The sequence below is a fragment of the Zea mays genome, chromosome 4 (assembly GCF_902167145.1).
Source record: "Zea mays cultivar B73 chromosome 4, Zm-B73-REFERENCE-NAM-5.0, whole genome shotgun sequence".
NCBI classification, from domain to species: Eukaryota; Viridiplantae; Streptophyta; class Magnoliopsida; order Poales; family Poaceae; genus Zea; species Zea mays.
This window is the reverse complement of record NC_050099.1, coordinates 146,407,485-146,420,808: the sequence shown is the minus strand read 5'-3', so window position 1 is coordinate 146,420,808 and position 13,324 is coordinate 146,407,485. Positions and strand designations below refer to the sequence as shown.

The window sequence follows — 13,324 nt, the reverse complement described above, 5'->3', positions numbered from 1 at the left end:
GCATTCACGTTTTATGTTTTCCAAGTATTTGTTGCTAGGCCGAGGGAAGTAGCTACTTTGACCTGCTCAATATGGGAGACAGCTATGACGGATTCTGCTCTTCTGAATCCTAAAATGACGGTGCACTACAGTAAAACGACAGAATTCCGACGGCTCTGTTATGTCCGACGGCTCCGGGCAGCCGTCGTACATAACACAATACGTCCGATGGCTTGCAGAGAGACCGCCGGACATAACGTTATGTCTGACGGCTGTCAGATAAGCCGACGGACATAAACAATTTTAACTGCCAGCCGTTGCCCGCACCGTTTCATTCCATCTTCAATCCCGAACCCAACGAGACGTTGTCGCCACCGCCCCTAGGTGCTTCCCGGAGCCACCCAAGTCGTTGCCGGCGACCTCCCGCCCCGACGCCGAGCCGCCCGAGCACGAGCTCGCGGTCATCTCCGTGACCATCTCGACGCCGCCGGAGCCGCCCCGACGCAGCCCGCGCCCGCCCCGACCCCGCCGGCGCTCGCTTCACCGGCTCAACGTCCGGCTTAGGCTCACGCTCATCTGCAACAAGGCACTATTTTCCGTGAGGGTTCCTATCACCATTGCGCTCATGTCGGGAGTACCTTGAGCTATTGGAGGCTCGTTAATTTGTGTTCTATCGCAACGCACGAGCATATACCTAGTTAATGGTTATGAATAGTGTACAGAACGAGGATAGAGCTCCAACATATATGATTCTGTATTTAGAAACTAAGAGATCGAGTCCTATAATTATTTGATGATTTTTTTTGCAAAATTGAACTAATGTTGGAGCAAGTTTTGGTAAGAGTCTTATATTTAAAAATACAACTCTGTTTAAACTCTTTATAGGCCCGGGTGCTGGCGGTTCGGCCGTACAGGGCTCTGTGGGGCCCAAAAAATCCCTAGTACATACTTGGCGGCTAGCTGCTGCAAACGTTGCTAGGTTTCCAGGCTCCTGACAGCGTGAGTCCCTCTTAAGTTCCTTCATTCCATTTAGGGTTTAGGGATTACGACTCGTTCCCAATTCCCCCCTTCTCGGCTGCTCCTCTCCCAATTCCTAATTTCCTATTGTACGTTGTTGGCTACTATAAGGGCTAGTTTAGAAACACTGTTTTTCGAAGAGATTTTTATTTTTCCAAGATAAATTAGTTCATTTTTTTGAAAAATTAAAATCTCTTGGAAAAATGGTATTACCAAACTAGTCCTAAGATTATGGATTACGAGCTGCCGCTTGCCGGCCCCTACGACGTGATCTGCATTGCACGTGACCAAAAAGTACAACACCAAGGCACCGATCAAGGCTCAGAGAAGCAGGTAATTATCCAAGACAATATATTTATCTACTGCGTCTAGGCGTCTAGCTCTAGGCTCTAGTAATTTGTTTTTGTTTTTTACATGACATCCTATATTTATATGTCTATTGAACAGTGCATTAAAGTCATATCTTTCCGCCGGAATCCAATTAGAAAATATCAAAATATGATTCACGTTATAAAAAACGTAAGAAATCGAAAATTTAACTCAGGTATCTTTCGTGATATATTCATTATCTTATTACAATGCAGAAGTATTATAATATTGTTTAAACAATTATTACAATCTCTACTAACTATTAAGGAGGCAGTGTAGACTGCCCCCGCCCGCTACCGCACGCCCCCGGCGCGAAACACCCGCACGCCCGCGGCGCACACTGCGAATCCCGCCGCGAAATGCCCGCCTCCCTACACCGCGAATCCCGCCGCTACCGCCCGCCCGCCCGCGAGAACCGTCGGCGCACATCTCGGCCCCTGCTGTCAACGCTTGCGCTCCCGTCGCGGGTCCTGGCCCACGCGGTCGCGTCATAACTCCGGCGGACAGCCAAACCGCCGCCAGCACGCCCCGTCGCCGTCTGGAAGCAGGAGCAAGCCCCTCGCCGCCACCCTCGCGTTGCCAGCCCCCGCCCACCGCTCCCACCCCCGCCCCTGCCGTGAGAGCAATGCCCGCCGTCGATGCAGCGCGCCCCCCTCCCCCACAGACACGCACACCCCCATCGGCGTCGCGTTCGCTAAACTAACCTAGGGTGGAGGACTGCCTGGTCTCAATTCCATGGGGTTGTGTAAATAATAATCTTGTCCTATGCCCCCGGGACTCGTCGGAGCCTGGCCAGGTGCGCGCGGGGGTTACTCTATTACCACTTCTCGTTTCTTGTAATACATCTACGTGGCGAACTGACGATGTCGTCAGTGCAGAGCCGCATTACGCACCAGTTCAGCCTGCCCAAGACGTCGTCTGAAATGGCAAGTATTGAGAATTTCCTCCAGTTCCAGGACGCCGTGCCTTGTAAGATCCGTGCCAAGCGGGGATGCACCACCCATCCGCGCAGCATCGCCGAGAGGGTCGGTGAATTCATTTTCTTCCATAGATTTCCTTAGGTTTGGAAGCCTGCAGTTGGGCGATTTGCTGATCTGTGGTGCTTAGGTGAGGAGAACAAAGATCAGTGAGCGAATCCGAAAGCTGCAAGAACTCGTTCCGAACATGGACAAGGTACTCCGCTTTCTGCAGCCACGACAACACAGATAGGCAGTAGCTAGGACATTGTGTGTGTGTGGTTAGCAAATTTTCTGTGTGAGGACCACTCCATCATCTACTAACTATTAAGGAGGCAGTATAGACTGCCCCCACCCGCTACCGCACACCCCCCGGCACGAAACGCCCGCACGCCCGCGGTGCACACTCCGCGAATCCCGCCGCGAAACACCCGCCTCCCTACACCGCGAATCCCGCCGCTACCGCACGCCCGCCCGTGAGAACCGCGGGCGCACATCTCGGCCCCTGCTGTCTACGCTTGCGCTCCCGTCGCGGGTCCCGGCCCACGCGGTCGCGTCGTAACTCCGGCGGGCAACCACACCGCCGCCGGCATGCCCCGTCGCCGCCTGGAAGCAGGAGCAAGCCCCCCGCCGCCACACTCGCATTGCCAGCCCCCGCCCACCGCTCCCACCCCCGCCCCTGCCGTGAGAGCAATGCCCGCCGTCGATGCAGCGCGCCCCCTCCCCCACAGACACGCACACCCCCATCGGCGTCGCGTTCGCTAAACTAACCTAGGGTGGAGGACTGCCCTGGTCTCAATTCCATGGGGTTGCGTAAATAATAATCTTGTCCTACGCCCCTGGGACTCGTCGGAGCCTGGCCAGGTGCGCGTGGGGGTTACTCTATTACCACTTCCTGTTTCTTGTAATACATCTGAAAGGATCACAATGCCCAAGAGGGGGGTGAATTGGGCTTTTCTAAAAATCAACACTAATTAAAACCTAAGCAAGAGCCCAACTTCACCCCAACAACTAGTACTAAGATAATAATACTAGAAATACAACAATGCTAAGATAATACTTCAATTACTTGCTAAACAAATACACAATGTAAAGTGCTTGAATTAAGTGCGGAATGTAAAGCAAGGTTTAGAAGACTCCTCCAATTTTTCCCGAGGTATCGAAGAGTCGGCACTTTCCACTAGTCCTCGTTGGAGCACCCGCGCAAGGGTATCGCTCCCCCTTGGTCCTCTCAAGAACCAAGTGCTCACTACGAGATGATCCTTTGCCACTCCGGCGTGGTGGATCCCTCTAGACCGCTTACAAACTTGAGTCGGGTCACCAACAAGATCTTCACGGTGATCACCGAGCTCCCAACGCCACCAAGCCGTCTAGGTGATGCCGATCACCAAGAGTAACAAGTCGTAGTCTTTCGCTTGACCAAGAGAAGCCTAATGCAAGTGGTGTGTGCTCTAGGTGGCTCTCGCTAGCGCTAATGAGGAACAAATGCGGGATTAAGATTCTCTAATCTCCTCACTAGGCTTTTGGTGCTTGCAATGCTCTAGCAATGTGCTGGAATTAATGTGGGCTACGAGACATTGAATATGGTGGGTGGAGGGGGTATAAATAGCCCTCACCCACTAACTAGCCGTTACAGGCACTTTACTGCGCACGGGCGCACCGGACAGTCCGGTGCGCCACCGGTGCGCCAACGGTCGTTTCCAACGGCTAGTTCTGACAGGTAGCTGTTGGACTGATGGCACACCGGACAGTGAACAGTCACTGTCCGGTGCACACCGGACAGTCCGGTGCACTGTCCGGTGCACCACTATAATTCACTTCTGAAACAGGCGCGCTCGGGTTTTTCTGCTCGGGGGAAGCCTTCCCCTGGGCCAGCCTGGCCCACCTGGCAGATGGTGTACCGGACAGTCCGGTGCCCCAGGGCCAGAAACCCTATCTCTTGTTTTTTAGCTGATTTTCAAATCGGTTTTCGTTCTAACTTGTGAGTGAGTTCTAGAGTGACACCTAGCACTGTATGTGAGTGTGATTGTGCACCAACACTACACTAGAACTCTCTTGGTCAAACTACTCATCGACAACCCCTCTTTATAGTACAACTAAAAGAGAATAAAAGACTTAACTAAATCACGAGTGTCCACATATCCTTGGCACTCGGACTCCGTAGTCTTGCACCTTTTGTTTCGTCGTTTTAGCCATCGCTTCGAGTTCTTATCTCTGGGATTGTTTTCACTGTTGTAGTACTTCTACCTGTAATGCGACCTAACTTACCATTTGTCTCTGCAAAACACACGTTAGTCACATATAACATTACGTTGTCATTAATCACTAAAACCAACCAGGGGCCTAGATGCTTTCAATCTCCCCCTTTTTGGTGATTGATGACAACCCTACAAGATTTGTGAGAGTAGTTTGTTTTGAAATCTCTGTCAATAGAAAAGATGGTTAGTTATACTCAGTAATCTTTGACAGAAAGAGTGTGTACCAAAATAATAAGAATGAGCGCATACACATTGTAAGTTTCTTGTTCATATAAAAGTGAAATTAAATCAATGAATCAAGAACTAGAAGACTGGTGATAAAATATAAGGTGAAAACATAATACACACAGTCAATCATAAGCATCGAGAGTATATATAGAGTTTGTGAGCCAAAAGCACCAAGCTAGTACAGAGAGTAACAAACACATATATTACATCAAAAAGACTCTCTACAAACTCTCTAACTCCCCCTAGCTCTCACAACTCATATCCCTCCTTTGGCGTCAAACACCAAAAGAGTACCCGAACCTACACATCTGAAGCGGGAGGAGGCGGCGGGGGCGCATCCGGTTGCGGTCGAGGCAGCAGAGCGAACGCCGGCTGGGGGTCAGAGTCAGTCTCGGATCCAGGATCTGCTGTAGAAGCTGGAGCTAGTACTGACTCGGACTGAGGTCGTGCTGCAGAAGCTGCCAGAACTGAAGTGGTCATAGACACTGCCACAGCAGTAGTGGTGACAGCAGAAGCTGGTGGCACTGGCGGATGAGGGCAGACGGAGCTGAGAACCGGTGACGTGAAAGCCAGGGTGACCGGCCGGAGCGAAGAGGAAGAAGGACCAACAGAAGGAAGAGGGGTCCTGACTGAATCGCTGGCACAACAAGAGCCTGAAGCGGAGGAGGTGGAGCAGACTGAACCGGGGGAATCGAGACACCAGAATGTTGTAGCATAAGAGCCATGAATGCCCTGCTCTCAGCCCGATCCTGAAGAAGCTGCTGCTGAAGAGAATCCTGCCTGTCCTGTATGGTCTGAAACATCGAGAGCATCCTCTCGGATAACCGGGTCTGCTCGGCTGCCAAGTGAGCCTGCTGCTGAGTGAGAGACTGGAGAATTGAAGCAATAGCAGGGTCAATAGCCGGAGGGGCAGCAGGGGTAGCACTAGAACTCCCGGCCTCATGATCATGTGAGCGTGGAGGCATAGGAGGCGGATGCGGAGGTGGAATCCCAAAATCATCATCATCATCATCATCATCATCATCATCATCATCATCATCAACTGCTGCATCATGAGCTTTGAACTGATGAAGAGCACCATCCTCGGCCTGAGTGTCAAAAACTGGAGCAGAAGCTGGCACAGGATCCTCAGGCGCTGGACGGTAGGACCCAAAGACGAGGTGTGAGGCCTCAAGTGTGCCCTGGAACTGTGGAGGCCGAATCAGCTGCGCAAATATGTGACACAGGTAGTGAGCATATGGCAGCTGTCGACGAGCACGCATGCCATCCAAAACGGTGTCCTCGATCTCACAAATAAGGAAATCCACAACGTCAAACTCAGAGTGAGAGACCAGGGCACCAAGAAGCCAGAGCTGGATATGTGTGGTAGCCTCCCTATATCCCATCCGCGGCAGAAGTGTCCGTCTCATAAGCTGAAATAGGAACTTTGTTGTTGTAGTGAAATCTGCCGGTGAGCGTCGTGACCCATCTGAGAAGGGCGGTCGAAACAGAGCCACGACGTGAGCTATACCCGGAGCCACACCGCCGTGAGGGCGACGAGGAGGGTCAGAGGTGTCGTAGCATAAGCTATGAAGTCGAGTCGACGACTCGTGAAATCCAAAGAGCTGGCGAATCTGGCTGGCATGTATGGTGACATCCTCTCGCTCAAAACGAAACCTCATCTAGTGATGATCTGGGTCTATCCATACAGTCGCGTAGAAAACTCGGACCCACTCCTCAACATACCTGCCGCTGGTAGTCAAAAGAGTCAGAAGGCCAGGGAGGTATGAGAGGTGCACCTCAGAGTTAGCACCGGCGGCTAGCAGAAAACCTTGAAGGTCCAAAAGTCGGTGCACTCACAGAGCAATCTGTGCAGACATCTGTGCCCTAAAGAAGGATTCCTGAATCCTGGTGCTGAAGAGGTCAACTGCAGCAGGGTCCCTCTGAGCCGGTAACCAAGACTCCATGGGTACGTATCTGAACCTACGTACCTGTGCCGCTGTAGCACGCTGAAGGTCAAACAACCTGGGATCTGCAGCCAGAGGTCGCACCTCAGTCTCATCGCGCTCCCGGAAGCGAGCAGGTGGGATAGGAGGAGCGGAAACAGGAGCGGGAGGAGGAGCAGTGGAAGCTGGTGTAGTGGAGGTGGTGGATGGCGCAACAGGGGTGACAGGAACAGGCAAAGTGGGTGGTGGAGTGGAAGCTGAAGCAGTGGTGGTAGTGGAGGAGCGAGGCTGGGAGGCGAGACGACGAACACGGTACGCAATCTGATCTGAAGGAGTCTGAGGCTGATCTCCTAGCTCGACCTGCTCAGTGGCTGCTGCTGCTGCTGCCGCTGCTCGGGCTGCTCTGTCCATACGCCGCTTCTTGCGGCCTTCCTGCTGCTCTAAGTATATGGTCTTGCCCTTGACCTGCCTGAAGGGGCGACGAGAATCCTCATCATCGCCTCCCCCTGGCGCCGACACATTCTTCGTGCGCGGCATCCTGACCTGACGACTGTAAATGAGAGAGAGGCTAAGCACAGGTCGATAATATCCGATAGAATGTCAAAAGAGGAGATGGCTACCTGGAAAGCTCACACGAGAGGTGAAAATCCAGGCAGGACAGGAGACGGCACACGGGCAGTCAAGGTCACTGAAATGACAGAAGAGGTGAGCACGTATTAGTCACATAGTCATAAGTATATGAAATGTGAATAAATAAATACACAGAGAAATATGGCACAGAAAACGAGAAATATGACGATCGAGATGTCAAACGACGAGAAAACGGCGTTTGAACGAGAAATAGTGCCATAGGATGTTTGGAATTCTAATTGAGGCACGAAATGACATGGAATGGAGCCGATACTTCACGAATAGGTTTATATGGGTGAATATGAGTGAAGTGTGTGCTTGGTTTGAATTTAGGCGAAGAAAATGAAATTTGGGCACTCGGCTCGGAAACGATTGCTCGAAACGGGGAATTTGGTGAAATTAAAGCCTGGAATATCCGATGGGCGTGAAATTTGGCGAATATGTTACTGGAGGTGTTGTGAAGGTTCCTGAAAAATTTGGGTTCAATTGGAGCATTTTTGGCTGGTTTGGGCATTTCACCGAGCATGTGGTGTGCGAGGATTAGGGTTACAGTGAAATGGCTATTTAAGGCTGTGAAACCCTCCCTAAGGAGCTGAGAACCTACAAGGATGTTCAAGGCACACAGAGGAACACATTTCACCACATGGTTTCACTGGAATTCACAGGAATTTGAAATTTGCACAAGAGGTGGGAAGAAGAGCCTCTGCATAACAGAACAGAGAGGGAGGAAGACCGAGGGGGAAAGGGGCTGCTCACCGAGAGAAGTGAAGAGCAGGCACAAACACGGGAGATCGCCGGAGCACGGTGGTCGCCGGTGAGGGGAGGTCGTCGGCGAGGGAGTGGGAATCGCCAGAGAGGCAGAGAGAAGCTGAGGAAAAGTGCTCTGCCCAGAGCTCGGGCGGGGAAAGGTTTTCAAAAACCAGATATGGGCGCACCGAACAGTCTACAGTGCCTGTCCGGTGCACACCGGACAGCGCACAGTAGCTGTCCGGTGAACCACCGGACAGCGCACAGGAGAATGGAATTTGAGCGCGCGGCTGCCGGTGCACCGGACATTGCACAGTGCAGTTGTCCGGTGCACACCGGACTGTCCGGTGAGCCCAGACAGAGGGAAAATTTGGATTTTTTGAATTTTTCTATCTAGTTTCCAACCAAACCAAATCCCAACTTATAAACACACAAAATAACACTTGTTGGGACAGGTATTGGCACCCTCATATATTTTCTCATAATTTTCAAAATATTTTGTCATAGGCTAGATAATTTTTAGAGAAAATAGGCAAATGGTGAAATTTGCATTTTGGCCTTGCACTAGGGGTTTTCTGGAGTGATTTGAGTTTTGAATACTCCCCCTAAGTGCAGTACCTCATGCATATTTCAAGAACCAACAATTGCATAAGAAGTAAGAATTTAAGTGCTAAAAGCTTAAAGCTAAGACTTGTCAAGTTTGATCCGAGTTAAGCTTTTTCACTCGCTTTGTTGGCGGTTATCTCAACTAGGTTAGACAAGCCCTAGATGCAATACAAGAAATTTAAACATGCAATGCAGGCTTGACAACACCATTTGACATCTTACATAAAATTTCTGAGATCAAGAATATTTAGTTCATTCCTCAACATGCAAAAGCGGGTCTTATCAAGTGGCTTAGTGAAAATGTCCGCTAATTGATCTTCCGATCTCACTCCTTCTAAAATGATATCTCCTTTAGCAACATGATCTCTAAGGAAGTGATGACGGATATCAATGTGCTTAGTGCGAGAGTGTTGTACAGGATTATTAGCAATTTTAACAGCACTCTCATTATCACACAACAAAGGTACCTTTTCTAGAACTACGCCATAGTCTAGAAGAGTTTGTTTCATATATAAAATTTGTGTGCAACAAGCACCAGCGGCAATGTATTCCGCTTCGGCAGTTGACAAGGCAACATTATTTTGCTTTTTGGATGTCCATGAAACTAGTGATCTACCAAGCAGATGGCATCGGGCCCCAGAAGTACTTTTCCTATCAATTTTGCAACCGATATAATCCGAATCGGAATAGCCAATTAAATCAAAAGTAGCTCCTTTGGGATATCACAGACCAACGTTTGTGGTGTGCCTGAGATACCTAAGAATTCTCTTAACAGCGCGAAGATAAGATTTCTTAGGATTAGATTGAAATCTAGCACACATGCAGACACTAAACATGATATCTGGCCTAGATGCGGTAAGGTACAATAAACTACCAATCATAGAATGGTAGAGAGTTTGATTTACCGGGTTACCTCCCTCATCTAAGTCGAGATGTCCATTTGTTGGCATGGGGGTCTTGATTGGTTTGCACTTCTCCATGTTGAACCTTTTCAACAAGTCTTTGGTATACTTATCTTGTGAGAGAAAGTTACCATCTTTCATTTTCTTGACTTGAAAGCCGAGGAAGTACGTCAGCTCACCAATCATTGACATCTCGAACTCCTTCGACATCAACGCACCAAATTCCTTGCAATGATAGTCATTTGTCGAGCCAAAGATTATATCATCAACATATACTTGACAAATGAAAATATCACCGTTATGTTTCTTTGTGAATAGAGTTGTGTCGATGGTCCCGATCTTGAAGCCCTTTTCGATGAGGAAGTCGCGAAGGCGCTCATACCAAGCCCTTGGAGCTTGCTTTAGCCCATATAGCGCCTTGGACAACCTGTAAGCATGGTTAGGATATCTAGGGTCTTCAAATCCAGGTGGTTGCTCAACATATACAAGTTCATTTATGAAGCCATTTAAAAATGCACTTTTTACATCCATTTGATAAAGTTTTATATCATAGCATGATGCATATGCAAGTAGGATACGGATGGCTTCCAGTCGAGCAACTAGTGCAAAGGTCTCTCCAAAATCTAGGCCTTCAACTTGAGAGAATCCCTTTGCAACAAGTCTTGCCTTGTTCCTTACAATCACACCTTGATCATCTTGTTTGTTTCTGAACACCCACTTTGTTCCAATGATTCTTGCATCTTGTGGGGGCTTCTCCAGGGACCAAACTTGGTTACGGGTGAAGTTGTTAAGTTCTTCAAGCATGGCGTTCACCCAGTCCGGATCCTGTAGCGCCTCATCTATACAAGTAGGCTCAACACAAGAAACAAAGGAGTGATGTTCAATAAAAGAAGCATGTCTATGTGATCGAGTAATAACCCCTTGTGAAGGACTCCCGATGATTTGGTTTTGAGGATGAGCTTAAAGTAGTAATGAGTTTCTCCTGTCAACCACTTGGGAAGAAGATCCTGGAGCATCAACATCTTCGGCTTGTACCCTTACTTGTTCATGAGAGACAAATGTATCTCCATTTGCATGCCTCTCATCTTTTTCATCATCTTGTGGTACATTTGATGAAGAAGGCATGTCAATGTTTTGCACCTCTTCTTCATCTTCTTTTGGTTTGATAGCTCCAATTGGCATGTTCTTCATTGCTTCCCTAAGTGGCTCATCACCTACATCATCAAGATTTTTAAGTGCTCCTTGGGAGCCATTAGTCTCATCAAATTCCACATCATATGTTTCTTCTACCACGCCAGTGGCATGGTTGAATACTCGATATGCTTTGGACTTTAATGAATAACCCAAAAGAAAACCAATATCGCAACGTCTTTGAAACTTCCCTAGGTGATGGCGTTTCTTGTAGATGTAGCATTTGCACCCAAACACCCGGAAGAAGGAGACGTCTAGCTTTTTCCCATTTAGCAGTTCATAGGGAGTCTTCGCAAGTAGCCGGTGAGGAAATAGCCTGTTTGATGCATAACATGCAGTGTTGATAGCTTCGGCCCAAAACCTCTCCGGTGTGTTATACTCATCAATCATTGTTCTTGCAAGTGTGATCAAGGTCCTGTTTTTCCTTTCAACAACTCCATTTTGTTGAGGTGTGTATGTTGCAAATACTTCATGCTTGATCCCAATTTCATCACAGTACTCATGAATGTTGGTGTTGTCAAATTCTTTGCCATTGTCACTTCTAATCTTCTTGATCTTGCAATCAAATTCATTTTGTGCTTTCTTGGCAAACTTCTTGAATATAGATGCAACTTCAGATTTGTCATGGAGAAAGAACACCCAAGTGTATCTTGAGAAGTCATCAACAATCACTAGACAGTATAGGTTGCCACCGGCACTTACATAATTTGTAGGTCCAAATAAATCCATATGAAGTAGTTCCAGTGGCCTTGATGTTGACATGAAAGCTTTAGTAGGATGTGTATTAGCAACTTGCTTCCCAGCTTGACATGCACTATATGGCTTGTCCTTTTCAAATACCACATCCTTTAATCCTCTAACCATGTCTTTCTTTAATACCTTCTTGAGTGTGCTCATCCCAACATGTGCAAGCCTCCTATGCCAAAGCCATCCAAGTGAAGCTTTGGTGAAGAGGCAAGTTCTTAAGTCTGCATCTTCTGAAGTGAAATCCACTAAGTAGAGATTGTTGTATCTAAATCCCTTGAACACCATTGATTCATCATCCATCTTTGATACAATAACCTCTGTTGGAGTGAATAAGCATTAAAGTCCAAGATCACAGAGTTGACCCACTGATAATAAATTGAAGCTCAAAGGTGCAACCAAGAGAACATTTGATATTGATAAATCATTTGAAATTGCCACCTTGCCAAGTCCTTGCACTTTCCCTTTTGAATTGTCTCCAAATGTGATTTTGTCTTGTCCATCAACATTCTCATCAAGTGAGGTGAACATCCGTGGGTTGCCTGTCATATGTTGTATGCATCCACTATCAATAACCCAATGGCTCCCACTGGTCTTGTAGTTCACCTACATCCACAGACAAATCAAGCTTGAGTTTTGAGGGGCCTATATTGCATAGGACCAGTGACTCTCTCAATCAAGGACTTTGCAACCCAAATTTGTCTAGGTCTACTCTTGTTTGGTGGACCTAGGAATGTAACTTTGACCTTTCCATTTGCAACCTTTCTTAGAACATAATGAGCATTGAAAGCAAATGGTCTTGAGTGCTTAGGCAAGGGAGTTGGTGGTTTGGCTTTGCAGTTGTGGGCAAAATGACCTTCATTTCCACACTCAAAGCATTTGATAGGCTTGTGAGTCTGCTTACGCTTGTATTGAGTAGTAGCTTTCTTTTGCACAAAAGCATTGTATCCAATACCACTCTTGTTGTTTTTCATGACAGTGTTCATAAGCAACTCATTTTGGAGGTATTGGCCTTTGTTGAACTTTTGCACACTTGTTGCAAGGTGTTCATTTTCACTCTTAAGTTTCTTGACCTCATTTTTAAGCCTTTCATTATCCACTGCCAACTCATTGTTGAAATCATTGTTCTCAATAGCAACCTTTCCTTTAGTAGTTGCATCAGTCAAGTATCTCTTCAATTTTTGGTTGTCTAAAGTCAAGACTTTAACTTTTTCAGTCAATTTAGCATGTAGACTAGTTTGCTCTCCTTGACTCAAATCATCACATGAGGTTGCTACATCAATCTTAACAACAGGGTTAATAGCCTCATGTGTTTTGCAAGATAAAAGTTCATTTTCAACAAGAAGATTATCATGATCAAATTTAATCTGAGTATAGTCTTCCTTGATTTTTACTAGTCTATCTTGCAACTCCCTATTAGCTTCATTTAACTTGTCACATTTATCCTTAGCATCTTTTAGGGAGGTTGTGAGCTCATTTACAGTTGATGACATAGTTTTGTTTTCTTCTTTCATTTCATCACTAGCTTTCATAACTATGTAATATTTGGCATTTAAAGATTCATTTTCATTTTTCAACCTATCACATTTAGCTTTTGACTTTCTAATGATTTGAGTATATTCTTTAAGCAAGTCAGCTAGCTCATCATATGAAGGTGAAGCAAATTCCTCATCACTATCACTATCACTATCATCATTAATATCAATATCATTTTGTACCTTCCATTCACCTCTAGCCATGAGGCATAGGTGAGAAGTTGATGATGGCGATGG

General features: G+C 47.3%; 1 pseudogene across 1 annotated transcript; it reads left to right on the top strand.

Annotated features, from left to right (window-relative positions):
• The first annotated feature begins 2,285 nt into the window (after positions 1–2,285).
• LOC109945568 (uncharacterized) lies at positions 2,286–2,537 on the top strand (annotated as a pseudogene). Its single transcript, XR_002268798.1, has 2 exons — positions 2,286–2,390; positions 2,473–2,537. The product of XR_002268798.1 is annotated as an uncharacterized protein (transcript).
• The last annotated feature ends 10,787 nt before the right edge of the window (positions 2,538–13,324 follow it).